This window comes from Ambystoma mexicanum, chromosome 1p, assembly GCF_040938575.1.
Source record: "Ambystoma mexicanum isolate Mex_15411 chromosome 1p, UKY_AmexF1_1, whole genome shotgun sequence".
NCBI classification, from domain to species: domain Eukaryota; kingdom Metazoa; phylum Chordata; class Amphibia; order Caudata; family Ambystomatidae; genus Ambystoma; species Ambystoma mexicanum.
This window is the reverse complement of record NC_090921.1, coordinates 412,356,717-412,378,226: the sequence shown is the minus strand read 5'-3', so window position 1 is coordinate 412,378,226 and position 21,510 is coordinate 412,356,717. Positions and strand designations below refer to the sequence as shown.

General features: G+C 49.0%; 2 protein-coding genes across 4 annotated transcripts in view; one reads left to right on the top strand and one right to left on the bottom strand.

Moving 5' to 3' along the window:
• CPAMD8 (C3 and PZP like alpha-2-macroglobulin domain containing 8) overlaps positions 1 to 21,510 on the top strand; it is a 1,947,746-nt gene that overhangs the window by 1,098,649 nt on the left and 827,587 nt on the right. The window lies entirely within an intron of this gene.
• Positions 1 to 21,510, bottom strand: part of LOC138571718 (uncharacterized) — a 662,275-nt gene that overhangs the window by 492,214 nt on the left and 148,551 nt on the right. The gene's annotated exons all lie outside the window — the stretch shown is intronic.

The following is a 21,510-nucleotide window of genomic DNA, read 5'->3' as shown; positions in this document are numbered from 1 at the left end:
TCAAATGGCGATCCAGCTTGGACAGCACCACATTCCATTTTTACATTGTAGCCAGCTGATGCACTGGTGTGGACTTGCGAAGCAAAGTCTTAACCACTGTGACTGTAAACAATGATTAATGCCCCGTTCACTTCCTGTATCTTATGATGGCAGACAGATGTATCTGTAACAATGAAAGCTGCAGACAATCTCGAGCCAAGGCCAGTAAACAGAACTTGAACAGAAGTGGTTGACTCTCGGACTGCACGCACCAGCAGCATCCGGTGTATCGAAAGCTGAGTGAGAGGCCTTTAAGAAGCAAATACTCCGATTGGTGAATTCAGCAGCTGCTGGTACGTGTGCTTCATCGATGCAGCATGCCCCACCGGCTCCAAGTATGCCTGGTGTTTCTGGCATCAGGGAGGCGGTGTTGGGCATGACACCGTCGTGTATGACACCTTTGTGGATGTCGAAGCGTTCGACGTCGGGAGCCGATCAGTCTTTTGTCCCTGAGTCAAAGTCTCCCTTCTTTGGGAGGATGCAGTCTATATTTGATGTCAAAGGATATCCAGTGCCTTTTGGACTCAAGCCCATGGTAGGAGGATTGGGGGGGAGTGACTTTTTTGAAGATCAGGCCAACTTGCTTGCCCTTGCAGAGGGTCTGCATGATGCTAGCAGCCTAGACACCTCCCCAAACTTGGATACCCAGGAGCCACACCCATATGGGTATGCCAACGGCCAATACCGGAGGGCAGTGATAGGGTAGTGGATGCTTTGGGTCTGTGCGCCCCAGCGAAGCCACTGTCAGCTTTTGAATTAACCGACATGTTGTACAGGGGACCACCGACGGAAAGGGTACTTCCTTTCAATGCTGCCATAGCTGACCCCATTTCCTCTCTTTGGCAAAGACTGTGTTCCACTCCTCCAGTTCATTCTGACATTACAAAAAAAATATAGGCCAGCGAGGGGGGATCCACCATTCTTTTCTATGCACCCCACTCCTGAGGGGCTGGTAGTTCAGGCAGCCACAGTCAACACAAGGCCATCTATGTCCAGATCAAATCTGCTGACTGATAGGGAGTCGAAGAAGTGTGACACCCTTGCGAAAAAGGTGTTGTCCTCAAGCAGAATGGCCTTGAAGGCTGTAAATGCATCATGTGCATTCAGAATAAATTCACACGGCCTGTGAAGAATAGAAATTGAGGCAGAACATATCCCTGTTGGGGAGATATGGGACAGGATCAGTGGACAATGGAAAGGAGGTGGCCTGTGAAGCACTGTAATTATGCCTGCACATCGTAGACTGCGTGGGAAGGGCCATGCGGTCAGCCACAGTGTTACATAGGCAATCTTACCTCCACAGTTTGGGGTTTTGACTGGACATCACCTTTGATGTTGTACACCTTTTCGGCCCCAGGTTTGTTGAGTCCCTTGAGAAGTTCAAGGACTCCCAAGATTGCAGCTAAGTCGCAAGGCCTGCCTGTGTAGCAACCGCCTAAGCCATCCTTCAGCTTTTCCTCTAGAGGAAAGGGATTCAGGATGTATGTCCCGTTCAGGGAAAAAGGCACAGCTCCCTCAACCCAGGCAAGGGCAGAGGCTTTTCCTGCGTCCTAGAAGGGGAGGTCCTCGAGGGGCCAGCAGACGGTGGTACCAGCAGCATGGGCGGAACCGACCACAAAGCCGCTTTGTATTGTATCTCCATGTTTCGCCCCAGTGGAGGCAGATAACCTCGGACGCCTGGGCATTGCAGGTCATTTAGGGGTACTATTTGTCCTTTTTAGGAAACCTCGGGACAGACCTCCCCCAAAACCCCAGCATTCGGAACAGTAGCTCTAGGACTAACTGAGAGCCTTGTTGATGAAGGGTGCCGTGAAAGAGGTACCTCCTGAGCAAAGAGGATCATGCTGGTATTCCCGGTATTTCCTGGTACCCAAGAAAGGTGGAGAACTTCGTCCCATTTTGGATTTCAGGGCCTTCAACAATTTCCTGAGGAAAGACAAATTGAAAATGATGACATTATGAGAAATTCTCCAGGCTCTTCAGCTTCAGGACTGGTTGGTGTTGTTGGATCTACAGGATGCATACTCTCATGTGCCCATCCATCGGCGGCACAGGAGTTTCCTAAGATTTCGTATATGGGGCACCCCATTATCAATTAAAAGTGCTCCCTTTTGGACTAACTTTCTCGCCCAGGGTCTTCACCAAGCTGATGGCAGTGATGGCAGCGCACTTCAGGAGATCCTGTGTCCACATATTTCCCTACCTGGACGAATGGCTGATCCGGGGGAAACTGCCATAGCAGGTTTCGACTCATCTCGAGGACAATTGTTAGCTGATTCACCAGTTGGGCTTCTCCCTCAATTTACAGAAGTGCCAACGGGACGCCAGCACAGAAGCTCCAGTTTATCGGGGCAGTCCTGGACACTCGGGTGGGGAAGGGCCCGCCATGAGGAGAGAATCACAAGTATCAGGTAAATGGTCGAACTCTTCCCTGGCCACAACAGCATGCCAGTGGCCTCCTTCCTCGGCTTTTTTGGCCTCATGAATACCTGCATTTTTCTGGTGCTAGAGGCCAGTTTGAGAATGTGATCTCTGCATTGGTTTCTGATAGGCCAATGGTCACAGTATTCTGGCGTCATGAGGGATATTTTCATGGCCTCTCATTCAGTGAGCCCTGCCATTACAGGGAAGCTACTGCCGCCCGTTTTCTTTTGTATGAATTTGGGTACCTGTAGGCAGTAAGAGTTGGTCATCCTGGTGGGTCGGGTGGAGGTTCTTTTTACTATTCTGGTTGCGAGGTATGGGGGGGCTGCGTTGTTTAAGCATTTGAAGGTGAGTGATGCTGTTTTAAGTGAGATGCGGTCACAGACTTTGAGCCATTTGTGTTCTCTTCTCTTGCTGGATATGTGTTCCTTGTATGGTAAGTTAAGGGCTGTTCTGAGTGCGTTGTTTTGCAGAGTTATGTATTTGTTGGCTCCTAGGTACATGACATTACAATAGTCGAGTCTGGACAGTATTAGAGCATTGGCGATGGTGATGCAGCTAGCTTGGGAGAGGAATGCTTTACTTGCCCTGATAAGCTTGCACGTGTAAGCGGTAGAGGATGCTAGTGAGTTAACTTTTTTTTTTGTGAAAGGGCTGAGTCAAGGTGAAAGCCTAGAGCTTTTACTGTTTTGGCAACTGTGATAGTGTTGCTATCAATGTTAAATGCCTTGTAGTCGGAACTGAGTTTTTTTAGGTTGGCATTGGAGCCGAGGAGCAGGATTTCGGTTTTCTTATCATTCAGGCATAGGCTGTGTGTGGTCATTCATGCCTGAATGATGAGGTATATTTTGTTTACCAAGGCCGTATCTGAGTAGAAGTTGCCTGAAAGGGGTATGAGGATCTGGGTGTCATCTGCATAATTAGTGTATGAGACACCCAGTCTATCCAACTTGCCAAATAGGGGCTTGGTAAAGATGTTGTAGAGGGTGGGGGAGACACAGGAGCCCCGGGGAACACAGCAGGTTATTTGGATAGGGTCTGCTCAGGCTAATGAGGAGAAGACTCTCATGGTTCGATTGTCCAAGAATGATTGGATCCAGGCTATGGCCTCTTTTGAGAAGTGGGCAGCCGAGGCCAGGTGTTCACACAGGACTGTGTGATCTACCAGGTCAAAAGCCGCCGACAGATCGAGGAGGAGAAACATGGCAGTGTTTCCTTTGTCGTTAATCTCATTGATTTGGGTTTTAAGGTCGATTAAGGCAGTCTCTGTGCCGTGCTGCGGCCTGAATCCAGATTGGCGGGCACCTAGGAGTTTGTGAGTTTCTAGATATTGCTGGATTTGTAGGTATGCTACTCTGTCTATTATCTTTAACAGGAATGGCACCGTGGTGATGGGCCTGTAGTTAGTGGGGATAGCGGGGTCTAGGGTTTGCTTCTTGAGGAGCGGCAGAACCCAGGATTCTTTGAGATTGCTTGGTATGGTGTTGGAGGAGAAGGATGCGTTGATCAGTTTGGCTATAAAGGGAGCTAAGTCCCTAGCAGCATCCTTTATTATCTGGGGTGGGCAGTTGTCGCCTTTGCAGTTGGAAGGTTTGAGTGAAGCGGTAACCCTTTCTGTTTCTGGAATGGAGATTTTAGCGAATCTGAAGAGATTCAGGCCTTGTGGGTTAGCTATTTTGGCATGATTGCTAGGAGGTGAATCGTTGGTGGTTAGAGAGTCTTTTTTTAGCACGATTGTAGTTTGGAGAGTTTTGATTTTGTTATTTAGAGCGTTTTGAAAGCTTGTGCACCATTGTTTGTCTTTAGTTATGTTATCTGGTGGAGGTATGGGGGATTCCAGTTCCCTTAGGATAGCAAATAGTTCCCTGGTATTGGAGCTGGAATTTTTGATTCTTTCATTGAAAAGGTCCTTTTTGGTGAGTAGGATTTCTTTTTTGTAGTTATTTGCGAAAAGTTTAAGTTGTAGTTTGTTCTCTTCTGTGGGGTTATTGCGCCATTGAGTTTCTAGTTTCCTTTTTGCATTCTTAGTACTTTCAGATGGTGGTGAACCAGGCGTTAAGGTGAGCTTGTTGTTTGCTCTTTTGCAATTTTAGGGGGCAATGGTGTCTAGTCCTTTCTTCATAGCATTTTTATAACTTTCTACTAGGCACTCTGGATGTAGGTTGTCGGGGAGAGCATTAAGGGTTGGTAGAAATAGTGGTAGGAGGTTGTCGGGAGTTATATTTTTGTTTGCTCTAGTGGGCAGTGGTGGTGCCATGATTTTTTTTTCCACCAACTTTTTTATAGAGTGATAATGTGAAGCCAATGAGGTGGTGGTCTGTCCAGTGTTGAGGAGTAGTTTTGGTGATGGTGGTATCGCAGTTCAGTGTGGCGATCCAGTCCAAGGTCCTACCTTTATTAGGGGTAGGGTGAGCACTTTTTGGATTAGGCAATGTTCAGCAAACATGTTGGCTATAGCTTGTGCTGGTTTGTCATCCGGGTCATTCAGCCCAAGATTCAGGTCGCCTAGTAATGGTATTTGAGAGGTTTCTTTTGTATTGTTGGCTAAGAGGCTGGATAAGTCTTCCTCGAATGAACCAATGGGGCCGGGTGGCCTATAAATCATGTAGATGGTTAAGGTACGACAGTTGGAGATAGGCAATTTGGCTGTGAGGAGTTTGATAGTCTTAGCTCAAGATCAGTCTTTGCTATGATGGCCAGTCCGCCTCCTCTGTTATTGGTTCTGTCCATTCTGATTATTTGGTAGATTTCAGGGATGGCTATTGAGAGTGCTGGGCCTGCTGATTCTGTGATTGCCAGGAGGTCGAGGTTGTTGGTGGATAAGGTGTTTGCTATTTCTGTGGCGTGGGCCACTAGTGATCTAGCTTTGATCAAGGCTCCGGATAGAATAGTTGTATTGGGTGTGTCCTGGATTGTTACAGGGATGAGTTTGGGTTGGGTGGAGCTATTACAGTGTGTAGGCATACTTTAGGGTGTTGTGAGGTAGATCTTAGGATCTTGTTCTGATAACTGGGCTCGTAGATACGGGGTAACCTAGCTCAAAGCCTGATGTTTCTTTCTGAGGTCGGACAGGGTGCATTTTCTGCTGGGTACATGGTTAAAGCAGGAGTAGAAATGATGAGGTGTAATAAGGGTATGAGGAGGTATGGTAGGGTGGCCGTCTGATTCTTGCTAAAACGCATTGTACAGTTTGAGGTGGGCTGAAGGTGGAGGATAGATACCTAGAGAGGCCGCTGGAGGCTGGCAGTGGGGGTGTATGCTAGATGCGATATTCAGGCGATAAGGCAAATTAGGGATAGTCCCGCATCAGAGTAGCAGGTAAGCATATGCTAGATGCGACATTCAAGTAACAGGGCAAAACAGGGCGAGTCCCGCATCAGAGTAGCAGGTAAGCATATGCTAGTTACAGCATTCAAGTAACAGGGTGAAACAGGGCTAGTCCCGCATCAGAGTAGCAGGTGAGCATATGCTAGATGCGACATTCAGGTAACAGGGCAAACACGGCTAGTCCCGCATCAGAGTAGCAGGTAAGCATATGCTAGATGCGACATTCAAGTAACAGGGCAAAACAGGGCTAGTCCCTCATCAGAGTAGCAGGTAAGCATATGCTAGATGCGACATTCAAGTAACAGGGCAAACAGTGCTAGTCCCGCATCACAGTAGCGGGTAAGCATATGCTAGATGGGACATACAAGTAACAGGGCAAACAGGGCTAGTCCCGCATCAGAGTAGCAGGCAAGCATATGCTAGATGCGACATTCAAGTAACAGGGCAAACAGTGCTAGTCCCGCATCACAGTAGCGGGTAAGCATATGCTAGATGGGACATACAAGTAACAGGGCAAACAGGGCTAGTCCCGCATCAGAGTAGCAGGCAAGCATATGCTAGATGCGACATTCAAGTAACAGGGCAAACAGGGCTAGTCCCGCATCAGAGTAGCAGGCAAGCATATGCTAGATGCGATATTCAAGTTACAGGGCAAAACAGGGCTAGTCCCGCATCAGAGTAGCATTCAATTAACAGGGCAAAACAGGGCTAGTCCCACATCAGAGTAGCATTCAAGTAACAGGGCAAAACAAGGCAAGTCCCGCATCAGAGTAGCAGGTAAGCATGTGCTACATGCGACATTCAAGTGGTATGGTGGAGAGGGGCTGATGTATCATTACAGTGACAAGGCGGCGGCTGTGTCTAGATACAGTAATCAGTTGTTGTGCTAGATGAGGTTGAGAACAGCATTGATGCTGTGGGTGGGATGAGGACTAAGATCAATAATAGCAATAGGCTGGGTTTTGGAGGTTACAGCATGGGTGGGTGCTAGCAGTGCACATGCTTGTGGGCAGATCACAAGTAGATAAATTGCAGTTGAAGACAATATCTCACAGTAAGTAAAGTATGTTTTTTAAGGCATGTGCTAGTGGCCGTTTGAGGCAGAGTCTTAATAGCAGTGTAGCGGCAGCCAGAAAGGATACATGTGGGCTGTAGTAGGCTGCTGAAATGAGAATGTGGGTATTGTGCTGTGTGGCAGACAAAGTGGAAGTTTCTTGTAGGTAGGCAGTGAATAGATAGAGTTCAGGTGACACAGTACCTTGTGCTGCCACTGCGCAGAGGTATCACGGTTTTGCTGTGCAGGGTTCCTGGCAGGAGGCAGAGTAATTCTTTTGATTGTATTGTATGCACTGCTCATCACAGACTAGCCTACCTTTGATTGTATTGTATGCACTGCCCACCACTGCCTCTGCCACTGCCTCTGTGCCCAATGGGACTATCCTACCTTTAATTGTATTGTATGCACTGCCCACCACTGCCTCTGTGCCCAATGGGACTAGCCTACCTTTTATTGTATTGTATGTACTGCTCACCACAGACTAGCCTACCTTTGATTATATTGTATGCACTGCCCACCACTCTCTGCCCAATGCGACTAGCCTATGCTGATTGTGGAATTGTACACACCATTCCCAGTGGACTAGCCCACTCTGCGCGTGAACTGTATACTTATCCATACAACCACTCTTAACTGTGAGCCTTCCACTACCACTTGGACCAGCCTATAATCTACACATACATATCATAAGCTCCGTCTCTGAAATATGGCACACTCACTACCCTGCTCCCACACCATACCACCTACACAATTCTTACCAGCACTATTCCCTAGGAGAACTAGGAGAACTTCCCTGAATTTCAACACCTGCACTACTAGTAGGTCTAACCAAACCATCCACAATGAATCAGACCAACACTCTCCCTATGCCTCTCCACTTGAGAAAATAAAGGTTAGGGGGCTGATCTACTCACCCAGTAGCATCTATCAAACCTCTCCCTGCCAAGCACACCTGTCACACTCCACCTCCAACCATCACACTTATGCCAAACACACCTATCCCAACCAACATTCCCCCCGACACCCTTGTCTCAACTAAACAAAAGAACAACCAGAAAACACAATTCCAATGTGCACTCATCAACGCACGCTACCTACCAGCACATGCTACAGAGATCTTATCACTGAACTAGACTCAGACATACTAGCCATAAACGAAACCTGGCTAAACGAAGCCTCCGGACCAGCCATCTGCCAAGCACTACCACTAGGGTACATCATACTGCGTCAAGACAGAACATCTAGTAAAGGAGGAGGGGTCTCCCTTATCCTCAAAGTAACCCTCAAAGCTAGACAGCTAAAGACCAACAAAGCGGACAACTTTGACTCACTATCAGTTAAATTAGCCCCCTCGCCAAACGACACTATAACAATACACATTGTCCAACACTCGACTTCCAATCAAACATCACACACATCCCAGGTGATAATCTGTAAACAAACTCAAAAGCGACCTCAACCTGGGCTTCAAAGACCATAAAGACATAAAAAAGGAAAGCCCTCGCCAAAGCCCTCCTAGACCTAGGCTACAGCCAATGAGTGAATGACCTACCCACTCCAAGGGTCGAATCCTAGACTGGATCGCAGACCACAACTGTGCGGCTCTAATACCCCAGACCTTGGACTGACCACCACCTACTGCACTTCTTCATACCAGCGAAATCAGAAGGTAACCCATACCCACCAGCACCAGACACGATGGCAAGATCAAAAAAACAGCTCACCGCAGACAGACTAATCCCTTTCCTGGAAACATCAGCACTTGCGCACCCCACCTCTAACGACCGGACCACACTAGTTGAGATCTACAAAAACACGCTAAAAGAGTTAAAGAGTTAATAGAGGTAGTAGCTCTACTGGAAAAGAAAAAAGCCAAAAAAGATACTCCATGCTAACTCCTGGTTCACACAAGAACTCAAGGATGCACGTACTGCCAAAAGAGCAGCTCTAACCTCCTGGCAGGTTAATCCCTCCCCCATCACAAGGGACAACTACCTCACTGTCGCTAAACAATATAAAAAGGCCATCTCTACATCCAAAGCAGCCACCTACAATACCAGAATCGAGAAAGTCATCTCACAATCTAAAGAGTTATTCGCCATCTATAATGAGCTCACCACCACCACCACCACTACTCAGCCCACTGAGAGAAACACCACATGGTGCAACAACATCCAACACGCCATGCTAAATAAAATCAAAACACTCAAAGGCAAAATCAAAATTCAATTTGATAAACTGCCCAAATCGAGCCCATCACCAAAACCTCCCATGGACAAGTCCGACGGAAGCAATAAACATAACAGCAATCCACCCAAATCCTTTACCTTCAGAGAAGTAACTACTCTCAAAGTCCTCCAAATCATGAAGCACATCAAACCAACACTATGCAAAGGAGACATCTGCCCAGCCAACCTAATCAAAGACAGTGCCACAGCACTGGCCCCTTTCATCACCTCGTTCATCAACGCATCCTTCGCCACCAGCACTGTTCCAACCACCCTCAAGGAAGCCTGGGTTCGACCCCTACTAAAAATAACCTCCCTTGACCCATACTCCCCAAACAACTACCGCCCCATCACCACAGTTCCTTTTCTGTTGAAAATCCTAGATAAGGCCGCATACTTACAGATTCAATCTTACCTTGAAACTCACAACATCCTTGGTAAAAGACAATCGGGCTTCTGCCCCCGCCACACCACCGAATCAGCCTTACTCGACCTCAAGAATCAACTACTTGAAGCCATGGACAAAGACAAAACCTCACTCCTTCGACTCTTAGACCTCTCTGCAGCCTTTGACTTGGTCGACCACAAAATCCTCTGTAAACATCTCACTGACACAGCCCACTTCTCTAAAGAAGCCATTGCCTGGATCACCTCCTTCTTGGATGGTGGAGCGATGAGTCTTCTCAGACCAAGCATCTGCGCTATCATCAACCATCAACTGTGGTGTCTCACAAGGCTCATGCATTTCCCCCATGCTCTACAATCTATTCACCCACCCACTATTCAGCGACCTTCACCAACTATGCCGACAACACACACAAATTCTCATTCCCCTAACTGGCAACTATGACCAAGACCTCAAAACCCTCCAAGACATATACGCCCGCATCCAGGCCTAGATGGCGGCAAATGGCCTATGTCTAAATGGGGAAAAGACGGAAATACTACTGCTAGGCCCAAAAGAAGCCTTAAATCGACATGACAACACATATAGCTCCTTCATAATTGAAGACACAGTCATTACAACCTCAGCAACAGTGAAAACCTTAGGCGTGTACCTAGATTCCATATTATCTATGAATAGACAAGTCAGTGCCATCTTATCGGCAGCAGCTCTCAGTTCCAAAATCATAAATGCTGTGAAACCCTACCTATCACAAAAGAACCGCCTCAACATCGCCAGAGCCACAATTGGCGCGAAACTAGACTATTGTAACAGCCTACTCCTTGGCACATTTACAAATAACATCAATCGAATGCAAATTGCCCAAAACAATCCCCTCAGAGCGGCACTCAGCATTACCAGGAAAGAACACATCACCCAGGCCAGAAGAGACGCCCAGTGGCTCCCAGTCAAAGAGCGTATAACATTCAAAGCCTCACAATCTCACACAGATGCCTCGCCCAAACCGCACCAGCGTATTTAACAGAACGAATACATCAAGCACCTACCCACAGACCAAAACGCAACAAATACTCACACCAACTCTCAGTCCCAATATTTAACAGAGCAAAAGCGGGCGGAACCAGTTTTGCAGTTCTAGCCAGAACTCGCTACCGCCCAGTCTAAGAAGCGAAGAATCCCTTTCCACATTCAGAAAAACCCTGAAAACAAAGTTATTCAACTAAATTTATATTACTATGCACGGCCTCCAACATTGTTCCTCTGTAACCACAGAACACATGGCCCACAATTGTTTATATACACCTGCCTGTAACCAGTTTTACTAACATGTACTAAGCTGAATATCCTGTAACCGCGCAACGATGACTCCGGGCCGCTGGGCGCTTGATAAATCCAAATAAATAAATAAATAGCACCTCCTTATAAGGAGGGTAAGCAGCTAGATCCCTTTGGCAAAATGGTCTTTTCCACAGCTGCTACGACCAGCTTTTCTGCTAGATAAAGAGAGATGAGACTCTAGCACTATTACACGAAGGAGAGGCCACATCATTACTGTCACCCTAGACATGGAGCGGTATACAGACGCCAGGGATGGTTGAAGGCAACAAATTGTCTTCCTGAGGTGCAATCCAAGGTTGTGGATATGCCATTTGATGAGGTGGACCTGTTTGGGAAGGCTTTGGATGAGACCCTACAGGCCAACAAGGCTGTAACAGATACTGCACGATCCCTAGGCACCCTGCAACAGCAGAGACAGCTGTTCATCTAGTAAGGTACTCTTCTCCAGAACTACCGAGACTGCAGGCCCTCCTACCATCAGCTGTCTTGCACCAGCTCACAGGAAGCGTATAGGGCAGGTTTGCAGACATACAGCGGTACTCAGTGAAGGCATAGATCTTCCAGCAGACCGCAAACTCCGAAGTAGACCAGTACCAGGACCCGGACCCCCACTTCAGAACCGAAGCGGGAGGCCGGTTGTCGCAATTTGTCAAGCAGTGGGAAGAGATCTTCACAGACAAATGGGTGGTCACCATCATTGACAGGATCACACCATCGAGTTTCTTGGTGAATGCCCCTCCATCCCTTACATAAAGAAAATAGAGCTACATCTCCAACTTCTCCTGCAAGAGGTAAAGTCACTTCTAAAAAAGGGAGCTATATAAGCTATACCATCTCACCTCCAGAGCTCCAGAGTGTACTACAGATACTTCCTGGTGAGAAAAACGTCTGGTGGGTGGAATCCCATCCTAGACCTCAGGCAGCTGAACAAGTTCCTGAAATCACAAACGTTCTGCATGGTCACGCTTCAACACATTCTCGACCAACTAGAGCAGGGAGACTTCCTTTTCTCTCTGGGCCTGGACAATGCTTATTTCCACATTCCCATTCATCGTAAGCGTAGACGCTTCCTTCAATTCATAGTACAAGGCAAGCATTATCAATTCAATGCTCTGCCTTTCAGCTCCAAGAGTATTCACAAAATGCATTGCACTGGTGGCTGCCCACCTCCGCTGAGCAGGCATTTATGTCTACCCATGCCTAGACGCGGGGACATCATTTAAGGGTCGCCAGAGGTCGCAACTGCGACCTCTGAGGTCTCCCTTGTGCGACCCCCATGGTCTCCCTTGTGCGACCTCTGTGGTCTCCCTTGCAACCTCCTTTTTTTTTTTTTTTTTTTTTTAATGCAAGATCCTGGGCTGTGGCCAGCACCATGTGGCTCTTTACCTCTGGAGTGGCTGGCTTTCTTGTTCAGGCCCCTTAAAAAAAAGAAGAAAAATAAGAACAGGAGTGCAGCAAGTCTAACACTTTCAGCACTGACCCTAAATAAGAAAGAATAGGAATACCAAATAATGGGCCTCATTACGATAGTGGCGGTACAGTGATAACGGCACCAGTAGTGATGCTGGCGCCATTATCACTGTACCGCCACATTAGGAGCGCTGCTTGCGGGTCCCGCTCTGCACGCCTGGTCAGACAGGGCGTGCAGAGCGGCACCGGCGAGCAGAACAGGATGGTAGCAACGGTTCATCCGCTGCTACCATCCTCCTCATTCCCATTGAGCCCTATGGGGGCTCAAATGGGAATGGGGACATACTGGCTCCGTGTCCCGTGAAAGGGGAATTACCGGGCCTACCGGGCCCGCCGAGGTCAGAATGGCCCAGTTATTCCCCTTTCACGGGACCCGGAGCCGGACCCAGGTTTGCGGGTAGCAATGCCCTTGTTAAGGGCATGGCTATCTCCAAACCTGTATTGAGGCTCAATGTGTCTTTCTGCAATTCTATACAATAATTGCTAGACTCATTAAAGGTTTATTTCAGGCACACTTCAGGGGTGAGTCACTGATTTAGCCTGTTCTTAAATGCCTCAACTCAGCCTTTCATCCTTCTGAGGTTGATAAATGAGTACCAACACAGGGTGGTGATATTGGGTGTATATTCTTTCTATATAAAGCGCTTAAGCGTAAGTGCTATATAATAACACATCATTATCATTTGGTCATGGACGTCTGCTTGCATTCACAGTCATTTAGTAATATGGGCCTATGCACACTGATCTTAACGACACATATGGCGATCCATTCTTGTATGAAATGTACATTACATTATAGTGATATCGTAACCATATTTTTCGTAGTGTACAATGGTTGTGATGCCACTTCCTGTTTTGTCAATGGGGGAAAGGTTGTGTTCCATCGCTTCCCGCGATATCACTTTGGGGTGGGGTCAAATGATATCACTTCCTGTGATGTCATGAGGGGGTCAAGGGTCATATGATGTCACTTCCGCTATCCCAGGCATTTTGGTGAAATGACGTCCCTGCCTAGACGACTGGCTAATACGCGCCCCCTCTCGGCCGCTAGCCTTGCATCACTCAGAGGAAACCATCTAGTGCCTGACTTCTCTAGGGTTCTCATCAGCTTTCTAAAGTCATGAGTATCGCCATCTGAGAACGCTCTGTTCCTGGGTTCATGGTTCAACACCCTAGAATGTCTTGCTACTCCCTCGGAGGAGAGGGTCAAAGCCATACTCCACAACATTCAAAAACTGTCCTCATTACGGGTGACAACAATCCGCTCCATCAAGTCTCTCTTGGACATGATGTCCTCTTGCATCCCATTGGTTCCACATTGCAGGCTTCACATGAGGTCTCACTAGGAGTTCCTGGATGCTCGATGGCAGCAAATATCAGGCTCTTGGAATGACAAAATTGCCCTCATGCAATCCTTCCAACGAATGCTCCAGTGCTGGTATCATTGCGAGCACCTCACACAAGGTGCTCCCTTTTGCCTTCCAGTGCATCAAGCCACAGTCACCACAGATGCTTCCCTGGAGGGATGGGGAGACCAAACGGGCCAACACAATGTCAGAGGTCTATAGCTTCCTGAAGACAAAGCCTTACACATATATGTCTTGGAACGAAGTGCAGTGTCTTGGGCCTTGAAATCATTCCAACCGCAACTCCAGAACAAGGACGTTTGCATCTTCACTAACAACACAACCACCATATTTTATATCCGGAAACAAAGGGGCATCCGCTCACCGATACTGTCCAAGGAAGCTCAAGATATCTGGTACTGGGCTCTATTCCAAAACATGAATCTCCTTCCTTTTTATCTACCGGGAATCCACCTCAGCAGGAATCTATGATCATGCCATGAATGGGAGCTCCACCAGAGCCAAGTTCTTCACATCTTCTCCCAGTGGGACTGCCTCGAAATCGACTTGTTCGCTATAGCACAGAACTCCAACTGCCCCCAGTTTGTCAGCTGCTATTCTCTACAAGGGAGTCTGGGGGATGCCTTCTCCATTCCATGGGAAGGTCGGTTCCTCTGTGTGTCCCCTCGAACTTCCACTTCTACTTCGAGTGCTATACACACTCAAAGAGAGCAGCTGTAAGATGATCTTAATCGCGCTGGCATGGCCACGTCAAATTTGGTACTCCAACCTACTTCCTCTGTCGAACCTCCTCTCCAGAGATAGAAGATCAGTACTGCATCAGGATGCAACATCCCTAATGTTGAGGGCTTGGCTTCTGCAGCACAAGAATTTGGACATTTCGCTTTGCCTCTAGAATGCAGAAACATTCTTGTAAAAGCTATGGCACCCTCTATGTTTGTTTGTATGTTTATTATCTGTATGGCACACCGAACCCAAAGGTAACTGGCCGCAAGCAGTACAGGAAGGCGTTAGGATTAGGTTACATGGTTACATGATACAAAGAGAGCAAAAAGTAAATTTTACATAGTAATAAGGTGTCAGGTAAGACTTCACATTATTGCGTAATTAACAAGGTAGGCAGGTGCCAAAAGCAGGGAGAGGGCAAACAACATGATAAGTACATAGAAGGAATCAGCAAGTTAATCGTTCGGTATTGAGACTGTAGCATGTAGTTTGACTATCACGTTATTCTTTGAGATTAGGCCACAGTGTGTATATCGTTAGTTCCAGGGGATTGTGTCCTCTGACGTATACCACATCTTTGACATTGATTACCACAGCTGTGCTGCTTTGGAAACTTTTTTCGGCATTGGCGTCCTGCGTCGATGACGTCGATACGCTCCCTCGAGGACCTCCTCCGACGGCCGACGTCACCAGATGTTATATGTAGGACGCACGACGCCCGTAGCCTCAGTTACATTTTTTCCACGAACGTGTTTGCTTCGAAATCTCTGCGCGCCTCGGTTTTTGTGTATCGGTTCTTCCGAATATTGTTGTAAGTTCGACGAGAAAATGTCTTCGTCTTCTTATACCATCAAGTCGGGCTTCAAGAAGTGTCGGGACTGCGGTTCCAAGATGTCTGTGACGGACCCGCATGACATCTGCCTCTGGTGCCTGGGTGAGAGCCACGCCACTGATTACTGCGATGAATGCCAGTCTTTGATGTCGAAGGCCTTGCGGGAGCGGAAGAAGAAGCTGACAGCGGGTAGGGTTTCCAAACCCCGTAAGTCGAAGTCCGCTGGACTTTCAACCGACTATTCGAGGGGCGACTCCCCACGTCAGCGTAAGTCCAGGGGGTCTCGTTCCAGGAGTGGGTCCCGCCATTCCTCGGCCTCTTCGAGGCATGCAAGGAAGAGCCGTCATCGGTCTCCTTCCCTGCCCTCGTCTGAGGACTCTGCCAGATGGCAGGTTGCTTGTCCCACCAAGTATTCATCTCTGGAGGAATTGGACGCCTTCTGTAAGGAGATGTTGGCGATTTTTGAATCGCAGGGCACCGTTCCGGCCGCGCCTTCGAGAGAAGCCAGCGATGGATGCTCTAGAGCCATAGCTCGTACGCCTTCGGGCTCGGGTGGTCGGTGTGATCACCAAGAACCTTCAAGGTCTCAGTCGGACAAGGAGGATCGCCATCATGCCTGCTCCAGGTTCCGGTCCTTGACGTCGTCGAGACCGTTGGAGCCTGTGAGGCCTTCGAAGAAGGCATTGACGCTGTCGGCGCCATGTCCGTCGAGGGAATTTCTCGAGGCTCCGGGTCCGAGGAAGCCATCAATGCCATGGGGCCTAGGCCGTCGAAGGACACGGTCAGGGCTCCGGCCTCGAAGCTACTGTCGAAGTCGTCGGCACCTTGGTCGATGTCGACGCCACTCCCATCAGCGCCCTCAATGCCTTTTGAGGAATTTTTGCTGGTGGTACCCCGGAGAGCTGTGGAGGCTCCTAGGAAGGCGCTCAGCAAGTCTGTGCGGCCTGTTTTCTACCCATATTCTGTTCCTCCTCCCAGGGTGGAATTGTTCCAACCCTTGGAGTACATTTCTGAGGTTGAGGAAGGGTCTGAGGAAGAGGTGCCTCGTGAGGTTCCTGATGACCTGTTGTCATGGCATAGCCAGCTGGAAGACCTGCGTCAGTCTTTGCACAACACCAGTGGTCTGGATACCTCCCCGGAGGTTGAGTTTGGCAGGCCGGAGCCTGGTACGCATGCTGACTCATCGTACACGCGCCTCATGTCAAGGGTGACGTAATATCTGGGTTGGTTGGCTCCACCTGTGGATTTTCTGCAGGATGACCTTACAGATATTTTGGACCTAGGTCCACCCACTGACCAGGTGTTGCCATTTCACATGGCCTTACAAAGAAGGGTGGCGGCGGCTTGGACTGCTCCTGAGAGTCTCCCGGCAGTGAACAATTCTTTGCCGAAAAAATACCGTCCAGCCAGTGGTGACCCCTGCTACTTGTCTACGCACCCTACTCCGGAGAGTTTGGTGGTGCAGGCGTCTACAGCCCCAGCAAATCAGGCTGTGTACCCTACAATCCCTCCTGATAGGGACGACAAACACTTTGACGACTGGGCGAGGAAAGTATTTTCTTCTGGGAGTATGGCTTTAAAGGCAGCCAACTCCGTTTGTGCCCTTGCAAGATTCACGCACACTCTGTGGAATTGTGTGACGTTGGTGGCTGAACATATTCCCGAAGGGGATGAACGGGATGGTTTTCTTGCCCTCATTCAGGATGGCAAGGATGCCATGTGTGAGTCCGTTCAGTCGGGTTTGGACGTGGCAAACTGTGTCAGCCGGTCCATGGCAGCGAGCACTGTGATGCGCAGGTTTGTGTGGTTTCAGAAGTCGGGGTTTGCTCCTGATGTGCAGTCCCGGCTTCTCAGCATGCCCTTTGATGGTGTCCATCTTTTTGGCAGCAAGGCTGACGAGAGCCTTGAGAGGTTGCAGACCTCCAAAGCTGCAGCTAAGTCCTTGAGTGCTGCAGTGCGTCAACCTCTGCCTTTTCGGCCTAGGGGACAGCAATGGAGGGGGGGCTCCTTTTGATATTACTCTTCCTTTGGTAAATCGAGGGGCGCTGCCAATCAAAGGGGACACTGTAGGAGTACAAGAGGTGGAAAGCAGGGTACTCAAGGTACCAAAGCCGCATGGGCAGTTGCCTCTTTGCCCTCAGGCACTGCTGCAGCCGCTTCCGCTCAATCATGAGGCCGTGTCCCATGTTTCGCCGGTTGGGGGAAGGCTGGCGCAGCATCTTGTAGAGTGGCGTACCATTACTTCAGATGTGTGGGTTCTGGAGATCATAGCCCACGGCTACTGTCTTCCTTTCCGGCAGAGGCCTCACGACAATCCACCGGGGAAGCTCTCTTTGAAGAGTCCGGATCCGCTCCTTGCGCAGGAAATCCTATCGCTGCTGGAGAAAGGCGACATAGAACTGGTGCCTGTAGCGGAGAGGAACAAGGGATGGAAACCCCCATATTTCTTGATTCCGAAAAAAGACGGGGGATTGAGACCTATCATGGACTTGTGTGGTTTGAACAAGCTCCTCAGGAAGGACAAGTTCAAAATGGTTACTCTTTCTCAAGTCCTCCAGGCCCTTCAACTTCAGGACTGGTTGGTGTCTCTCGACCTCAAAGATGCTTACTTTCATGTGCCGATTCATCCAAAGCACAGGAAGTACCTGAGGTTCGCGGTTGGAGACTCGCACTTTCAGTTTCGGGTCCTGCCGTTCGGAGTGACCTCCGCCCCGAGGGTTTTCACCAAGCTGATGGTGGTGGTGGCAGCGTATCTCAGGAAAGGGGGGATTCACGGCTACCCCTACCTGGACGATTGGTTGATCCGGGCGCGCTCGCCCAAGCAAGCCCTGGATCATCTGTCCGTCACCTGCCACTCCCTTCACAAGCTGGCCTTCTCCCTCAATTTACAGAAGTCCCACTTGACACCTACCCAGCCACTCCAGTACATCGGAGCATAGCTAGATACATCCCTGGGGCAGTGTTCGCCTCCCCAGGTGAGGGCTCATCACATTCTGCAAATGGTGGACAAATTTCAACGTGCCCAGAATCTCCCGGCGTTCGAGTTCCTGAGATTGCTCGGCCTCATGATGTCCTGCATTTCTCTGGTTCCGGAGGCCAGACTGTGAATGAGATCCCTGCAGTGGGCACTCAAGATGCAGTGGTCGCAGTTCTCCGGCAGGATGTCGGACCCCGTTCAGATTCTGCCCTCGGTCGCTCCGGACCTTCTGTGGTGGGCCGTTGAAGGAAATCTGTTCAAGGGGGCTCTGTTTTGGCAACCCTGGCCGGAGGTGACAATCGTGACAGACGCATCCCTCGGGTTCGGGAGCTCATGCCAACGAGTTGACAGTCAGCGGCCGTTGGTCTCCGTCGGAGTCCAGACTCCACATCAATCTGTTAGAGCTGCGGGCTGTCAGGCTAGCCCTGAAGGCTTTTCTGCCGTCTGTGCGGAGGAAGAATGTCCTGATTATGACGGACAATACAGTGGCCATGCACTATCTCAACAAAAAGGGGGGGGCAGGGTCTCTCCCACTGTGTAGGGTGGCGATGCAGCTCTGGTTCTGGGCTATCCAGCAGGAAATTCCGATCTCGGCAGTTCATCTGGCCGGAGACGAAAACGTGGCGGCGGACGCTCTGAGCAGGCAGAGCACAGTCTCTCACGAGTTTGAGCTGGCTCATGAAGTTCTGTTGGAGATCTTCGCCCTTTGGGGAACCCCACAAGTGGATCTCTTCACCACCAGTGTCTACCGGAAGTGCGAAAGATTGTGCTCGCGGGAATTTCCTCTAAGAGGAGCCTTAGGGGACGCGTTCATAGTGGAGTGGTCCTTCCCACTGCTGTACGCATTCCCGCCAGTCCCCGTCATCCCGCAGGCGATGCGAAGGTTGCAGAGGTTCGGGTCCCGGATGATCCTCATTGCTCGGGCATGGGCCAGGAGAGCGTGGTACCCGGACCTTCTAGACATGTCCATCTGCCCTCCACGTCGTCTTCCCTACCGAGATGATCTGCTCTTACGGGAGAGGGGTCGAGTTCTCCATCCAGAGGTCAAATCTCTCAGCCTTCATGCTTGGTATCTGAAAGGCTGAGATATAAGGATTGGGACCACCCTGAAGACGTGATGGAGGTGTTGCTTTCGATCAGAAGGACCGCAACGAAATCCCTGTACCGTTGCCATTGGAGGAAGTTCTGCGACTGGTGCAGGGTACAGAATGTGGATCCTTTCCAATGTTCCATGCCTTTGGTTTTGTCTTTTTTGCTTTCTTTGGCCCACAAGGGCCTGAATGTGGGTACCATTAAGGGTTACCTGGCGGCGCTGTCCATATTTAAGCGCTCATCTGAGTAATGTTCTTATTTTAAAATCCCTTTGATATCTCAGTTTCTAAAAGGGCTAAGTCATGTGTTTCCACCGTCGCCTTTCCAGGTGCCGGGTTGGGATTTGAATTTGGTTCAAAGCACCGTTTGAGACCTTACATTCTTGTCCATTGAGACTGTTAACCTTTAAAACTGTATTTTTAGTTGCGGTTACTTCCGCACGCAGAGTGAGTGAGTTGCAGGCACTTTCTGCCAAACCGCCCTTCACTGTGTTCCATAAGGACAGGGTTGTCCTTAGGGTACGGCCTTCCTTTCTTCCGAAGGTTGTGTCGGAATTCTATCTGAGGCAGAAGGTAATCCTTCCGGCATTCTATCCTCCTCCACATCCTGGTAAGGAAGAGGAGAGGCTCCATAGGTTGGATCCTAGGAGAGATTTGAGTTTCTATCTCTCGCGGATGTCACGGGTCAGAGTGGACGATCGCTCTTTATTGGTTACACTGGAAGGCGTTTGGGTCAGGCTGTTTCTAAGCAGACCTTGTCTAGATGGATCATTTTGACGATCTCTGAATGCTCTCATTTGGCGGGGAAGGACCCGCCTGTAGGCTTACGGGCCCATTCCGCTAGGGGTATGGCTACCTCCACTGCACTGCAGAGGGGGGTTCCGATTCACAATATTTGCGATGCGGCCACACGGGCCTCTGTCCATACTTTTGCGAAACATTGTTCCCTGGATTTTATCCATGGGCAGGATTTGGCCTTTGGCAAGGCAGTCCTCTATTCTGCAATTTGATTGGGCATTCTAAATTTTCTAAATACTTTTCCCACCTCCTTACGTTGCTACTGCTTTGGGAGTCTGTCAAAGATGTAGAATACGTCGGAGGACACAATGGACTCGAAGAACAAGTTACTTTCTTACCTGGTAGCCTTCTTTCGATGGGATGTTCCTCCGACGTATTCCACATCGTACCCTCCCTACCTGCCCCGCTACAGAATTTCTTTTGCGATTGCAGCTTCCTTTTCCACAAGGTTTTCTGTTGTAAGGCTGGCAGAAGATAGGTGCCACACGTTTTGGGGGAAAACACTACAACTGAGGCTACGGGCGTCATGCGTCCTACATTTTAACATCTTGTGACGTCGGTCGTCGGAGGAGGTTCTCGAGGGAGCGTATCAACATCATCGACGCAGGTCGCCTACGCCGAAAAAAGTTTACGAAGCAGCACAGCTGTGGTAATCAATGTCAAAGATGTGGAATACCTCGAAGGAACATCCCATCGAAAGAATGTTACCAGGTAAGAATGGTACTTGTTCTTCTCAGCCATTTCTGAATGTTACATCTGAAACTGAAGTATGTTTGATCAACTCGTACTGTGAGAGGGAGTGAGTTCCAGGTTTGTGCGGCCATAACTGGGAAGCTTCTGTCGCCAGATTTGGTTAAGTTGAATCGTGGAACTTTGAGGCAAAAGGAGTTGGCTGACCCAGAAGGGCGATTAGAAGTTTTCCTGACTATACGATTGGTGAGGTAAAGTGGGGCGGCATTATTCGGGCATTTGAAGGTCAGGGATGCTGTTTTGAGCAGAATTCTGTCATTGTCAGCCAGGGATTTTGTCTCCTGAACTCAGATATGTGATCTTTGTTTGGGATATTTAGCGCCATTCTTAGGGCATTATTCTTTAAGGTTTGGATCTTATTTAGGATGTACTTGTTAGCGTCCCAGTAAAGGGTGTTACAGTAGTCCAGTTTTGAGAGTATGAGGGCGTTGGTTAGGGTAATACAGCTAGTTGTGGATAGGTAAGGCCTGCCAGCCCTAATTAATTTACATGTATAGGCTGTAGCAGGCGCCATGGAGTATACTTGTTTGCTCAAGGGTAGGGTAGAGTCGAGGTAAAAGATTAGGGTTTTTACTTCCTTTACGACCTTGATGGTATTGCCGTCAATGTTAAAGGAGGAGTAGTCAGTGTTGAGTTTTTTAAGGTTAGCCGTAGTTCTGAGGATCAGGAGTTCTGTCTTA